The sequence below is a fragment of the Amblyomma maculatum genome, chromosome 6, assembly GCF_055883805.1.
Source record: "Amblyomma maculatum isolate TAMU_Amacu chromosome 6, ASM5588380v1, whole genome shotgun sequence".
NCBI lineage: Eukaryota > Metazoa > Arthropoda > Arachnida > Ixodida > Ixodidae > Amblyomma > Amblyomma maculatum.
In genome coordinates, this window is record NC_139349.1 from 84,185,096 (window position 1) to 84,190,976 (window position 5,881).

Here is a 5,881-nt window from a genome sequence, read left to right on the forward strand (position 1 = left end):
CAATAAACATTACTCATATTGCTCTTAGCTTTAAGCTCTGGCATTGATAAGCCTATCTAAAGAACCGACTGGCAGTGACAGGTTGTTTACAGCTGTTGATCAAAAGGTAGGCCATCATGCTATTATTGCAGGCATATTTGCTTCTTTTTGTACCTCTGTTTACTAAAACTTAATTTTGTTCCCCATTCCTAGGGACGCTGCACCTCTTACAACACTCACTGTTCAGTCGCTTTTATTCAAGTATACAAAAAGGAGGAAATGCGCATGCACTCATAGGACAGCCTGTCTTTCCGTTAACAGCTGCAAATAACACGCCACTGTTCCTCGGTACTTTGGATGAAGTTTTCAATGGGGTTACCTGAGATGCCTAGCAATCGCTGTAATATTTATACCAATCACTGCAGTGAAACAGAAAGGTAACACTGCATCACTTTAACTGCTGCATGCACCTATAAACGTGCCTTAATTTATTGCCTATTCTTATAGAGTCAGGACCTCTTACTATAGGCTTTGTTCAGTAAGCAACCGTCTTTCATTGCTTCAATTTCTATCTCTCCACCACTTTCTTGTTGCTCTGGGTGTGATCATTTGATTTCATTGTTCAAATCATATTGTTTTATCATGTGTGAATGATTTAGCCTGCACATACATGCTTTCATTTTTTTAGATGCGCATCGGGAGCGTTTTCTACGTAGAAGTGGATCGATTGAGTTGTATCACTGGTGCGAAAACCGACAACCCCCAGAAGATATGTGTCCTGTGGTTGGAAGGGCAATAAAGAAGAAGAAAATCAGCGGAAAAGCCTGCCTAAAAAATGGTAGCACTGCATCACTGTAACTGTTGCATGCACCTTTAAATATGCCTTATTTTTATTGCCTATTCTTATAGACGGTGGACCTCTTGCTATTGGCTTTTTGCAGAAAGCAACCGCCTTTCATTGCTTCAATTCCTATCTCTCCACCACTTTTTTGTTACTTCGAGTGTGATCCTTTGATTTTATTGTTCAAATCATATTATTAAATCGCCGGTGAATGATTTCGCCTACACATACATGCTGTCATTAAGTTGTATCACTGGTGCGAAAACCAACAGTTCGGTACCCCCAGAAGATTTGTGTCCTGTGGGTGGCAGGGGTATAAAGAAGAGGATAATCAGTGGAAAAGCCTGCCTAAAAACTTACAAAGATGGCGCAAAAGCGAAATGCTGATCAGGGTTAGAGTCTGATTACTTCTGTTATCCCATTTCACTTGCTAGGTGATGTGACATATATGAAGCACCTTAGTATAATTTGTGGTATACTCACTGAAAATTGTGTAGACATTACCTTTTTTCTCGTTCAATTATTTTGAGTGACGCACGAATTGGAATAAAACGAAGTCATCCACACGTCTAATGCCCATAGACATTAGATGCGTGGATGAGCTCATTAATTGTGTTCCTATGTGAGCATGCAATAGTTTGTCGAATATATTAATATGTTAAAAGTTGATTTTTTTACTGTTAACCGGAGTAATACATATGCTCCATATCATAGCATTATTCGCCTGTAGTTTGTATCTGCTCTTTCCTAAATTGTATTCTACAAAGTATACGTGTGTCATCTCGTACGTCTATTTAACTAGCGAACAATTTGCAATCGAAGCCCTTTTGTGATGTTTCAGCTACAAATAATGTATGACAGTTGTGACAATATAGGTAGCTTTAGGTATAACATATAGCGCGAAAATCTTTAATATATGCGATGATATTTTTATTCACCGCGTTGGCTAAACCAGCCTGTTGAAGAGACGAAATGAAAACAAATATGGATGTCTTCGGACAGGAACAGTAATCGTGGTGCCATGACCATTTTGTTAATTAAATTTTCATATGTCGTGGGCTAATGTCTCGACACAAAGGAATGACCCTTAGGTTTGCCAGATGCGGCGTAGTATTCTCGAAAAAAAAGAAAAACGCCTATCACTAAAGCTGGAAAACGCCGTTTTTGTCGTTTCAAAAAGTTGCACGTTTGGAGGCCGGCTGGTTGCGTAAAATTTTGTCATCCACTGTTTTTTACTCACCGCATTTGGGTAACGTTTACTTGTATAAGAAGTATTAAAAGTGTGTTTCATTGATGCAGTTGATTTAGTAAAAAATCGCAAACTTTGCTTCAAGAACAACGCGCTACAAAAATGTTAATGTTCAACCTTACATACTGGCGTGACGCATTGCGTTGTTTGCACTAAAATATTCTGTGTTTATTACGCAGGTCATATTGTTAATTTAAGGCAGAATTTGGAGCTCTAAGCTGCTATGTGTGTTCTCTGTAACGCCACCAAAAGTATTATGCTGGAAAGCGATTTGCTTAAGATTGTAATTATAAAAATTACACATTGCAAAATCATCTTCAAAAATATAGTATTGTTAGTGGTGGTCAAAGCTGACAAATGGAATAATATATTAATAACCTAGATTGAATACTATTGCACCTAGCAATAAAAAAGAATGCAGGACAGAGAAAAAGTTCAGCCTTCACTTGCGTTCTGCCATGAAATTGACAGAAATAGTGAATTAATACCATTTTAAGCTATATTAAGTATTTTTCCCAGAAGCAGAAAAACGGTGTTAAGCGCTGACAATGTTTTAAATTTTACTTAAGGTAAAATGTAACTAAATTAAGCAAATACTAAATTGAAGTTTTGATGCCTATTCCATAAGGGGGAGCCATATAAGCACATCTATAGAACAAAAACAAGCATTTTTATATTTCTAATATTACATTTTGCAGAATTCAATATATTTACTGACTCAAATTAACAAAGTACTTTGCATTTTTTCCGCAGATTTTGATAAAAATTGATGTTGCGGCCGTTTCTTCAATTCTAATCAGTTTTCCTTATTTTACCATTTTCTTACTTTTGTCCAATTTCAAAATAATATGCAGATACACACACAAATCTAGAGCTTCAAATTTTTTCAGAAATAAAGAATGGAACCTAGATAATGTAGAAAAATAGTTTCTGTGCCAAGATATTATTGGATCTTGCAAGAATGCAGGCTGAGTTTGGCCATTATCAGCACAAGCACTCGGTTTAATATTTAATGTTACATTTTTAAACAGTATAACGCAACACTTTTTAGTCCGTGATATTTTTGAGGTACTGAAGATTTTTGAGAGGGATTTGAATGAAAATCGAAGATGATCTTTTTTTAATTGCAGCAAATTTGCCCTTTACTGCTGTTTTCGAATTCTGAGCAATTTTGATGCGTTGTGGAGAACACACCTAGTGGTCTGGAGCTCCAGATACTGCCTGGAAATAAGAACATGCGTCAGGAAGTGAAAACATATTTAGTGCAACCAACCTAATGCATCATATGCCAGTACATAAGGTTAAAAATGAATATTATTTTTGCAGCATATCGCTCCTGAAGCAAAGTTTGTGATTTTTTAATAACACAACTGCAAAAACAAAATAGGTTTCTAATAGTGTTTGTAAATATAAAACCTGCATATATTTAGTGAGTAAAAAAGAGCAGATGACAAAATCATGGCATCCAAACTTGCAACATTTTGAAATGGCAAAAACAGCGTTTTCTACCTCTAGAGATATACCATACAATTGTTTTTTTTTTTTCGAGGAAACTACGCGTATCTTGAAAAACTAAGGTTAATTCTTTTGTGCCTAGATACTTGCCCACCACATATAAGAATTTCATTGGAAACGAAAGATGGCCATGGGACCTCGAATATGTTTCTTATCTAAGGCACCCATAATACGCTGTGAGAAAGCCAATATCAAGGGCTTTTTTTAATATTCCATATTTCGAACGGTTGTGCCATCTAAGAAAATTTGAAAGCTAGGCACACCTTAGGTGTAGCCAGCCCTCACTTTCTGTTACAGCTGCATTTGCTAAGCTGAATTAATGCGTTGATTACTTTATTTTAGCCACGAATATAGCGCTATTACGTGTCAATTTTAAAGAAAGGCTGCAGTGACGCGATTCCTGTAGAATTTGTAAGTGAAATCTGTAAACCTTACAAATCTACCCATATATATGATCTCTTGCAGGTTTTATTCAAGCTACATTACACCTGCTGCGCCCCATAGCTTGAGCCAAGGGTTATAAATAAACCATTAGAAACAGACGATGGAAACCGGTGGTGCATTGCTGGCAGCCACTTAGGACAGCGCAGAAAATTTTTATTTTGTACGTGGGGAAGTGAGGTTATTCGCTTCAAGTACTAAATATTCACTTTAGACAATAAATAGGACTTACAGAGTCGGTGAGCACGTTCGGAAACCCCTGTTTCAATATTTGCGGTTAGAAACCTCATGTGTACCTTTTTTTCCAGCTGTAGATAAATTCCGGGTTATGTAGATACCGAAACCGTTACCAGCCCATTCGCGCACCTCAACTGTGCTGCTCACAACATGATTTTGAGCGGACAAAACAACCTGCCGCTAAGATTGCTAGCCCCATGCATGAGTAAGGGTGATATGCTGGCGATGGTTGCTTCGCGTCGGCCCTTTGGCGCACATGAAGGCTCGAGTTACAATGAGCGCGCCGAACTTTGCAATGAGGATAATGACTACAAAGCGGTAAGGATATAAATGAGTTTAACAGTATTTTTCAGCTGTAAAATACAAATAGTCTTGTTGGACGATGTGCTGGCGCGGACTAAGAAACCATAGGCAACTTGTAGGTCTAACGCTACACAGGGCTGTCGAGCCAAGCCAAGTCCTCAATTGTATTGTCCGGGAATCAGATTTCTGTATTTTCGTGGTTTCCTATTGTATCTGGCGTTCATAATGCAGACGTGAGGGTTCTTTATCACAAATAATCAAACTTGGATTGTGCCGGTACTCTTCAAAGTAGCAACACCATTTATCGTGTAAGTCATTAATCAGTAATTTAGGTAAATAATGTCAATAAGGATTCCAAACAAAACCTTTTCTGTGGCGCTCAAGGTAGCTTCCAGCAATATATATCTGGTTTCCTTTGCCTGGCTCCGAAATTTTTTTTTATCCCTTGGATCAAATTTGCTTGGACAAGCAGTATATGTGTAAAAATGATGCACCTGTGAGCTACCCGTTTAAGTGAGCTCCCGTTTAAGTGAACTACCCACAAAACCAGTCAAAAGCGTATATCAGCTAACCAGCGGCCAGTGCAGCAGTCGTGGGCTTAGATCGCTCGTGTATATTATATCTAGCCATTTAAAAAAAATGAAAATGGTCGCCGAACATTCTCTTGGTAACGATTATTAGTATAAACTGTTTGCACATCGCAGAAAGCGTAGGAGCGGCAAAAAACTAGCGCGCCAGTCATATGCGGAGACAGCCGATAATCAAGCACTAATTCCTAGTGTGGGATGAAACACTGGCTGTCTCAGCCGTATTGCTGTGGAGGCGATCAAAATGCAACAGGGCACATGCTATGCAATGTATATGCGTCTTTCATCCTAATAAACCCAAGGCAGCTGAAACTAGTCTGGAACTCATCAGTATAGTGTTTCTCATTGACCATAAATTTCGGTACATGAATCCTGGAATTTTCTACATCTTCCTAAAATAATGCGCGCGATTTTATATGCCTCGTAATAGTGTTGTAAATTTTGTTTCCTCATTGTTATTGTGCAGGTGCCATTTGCGAAAAAGTTGGGGTGGACGATTTGGAGGCACACGCATTTATTCCTAGCTGCCTGGTTCCTGTGACAGGGGGGGTGGAAGAAAAAGGCGTTATGCTGAAACCTCCGCTGGCGAACCAGGCATGCCACCTGTGAATGCAATTGCATGGTCAGCCCCCTCACTACGCCTATGAGTGTGCCCTCCAGCTCCCTGGCCCCTTCCACTTCCCGAGAGCCCGCCCTGCCCTGACCAACCCTGCCACTGCCCCGCTAACT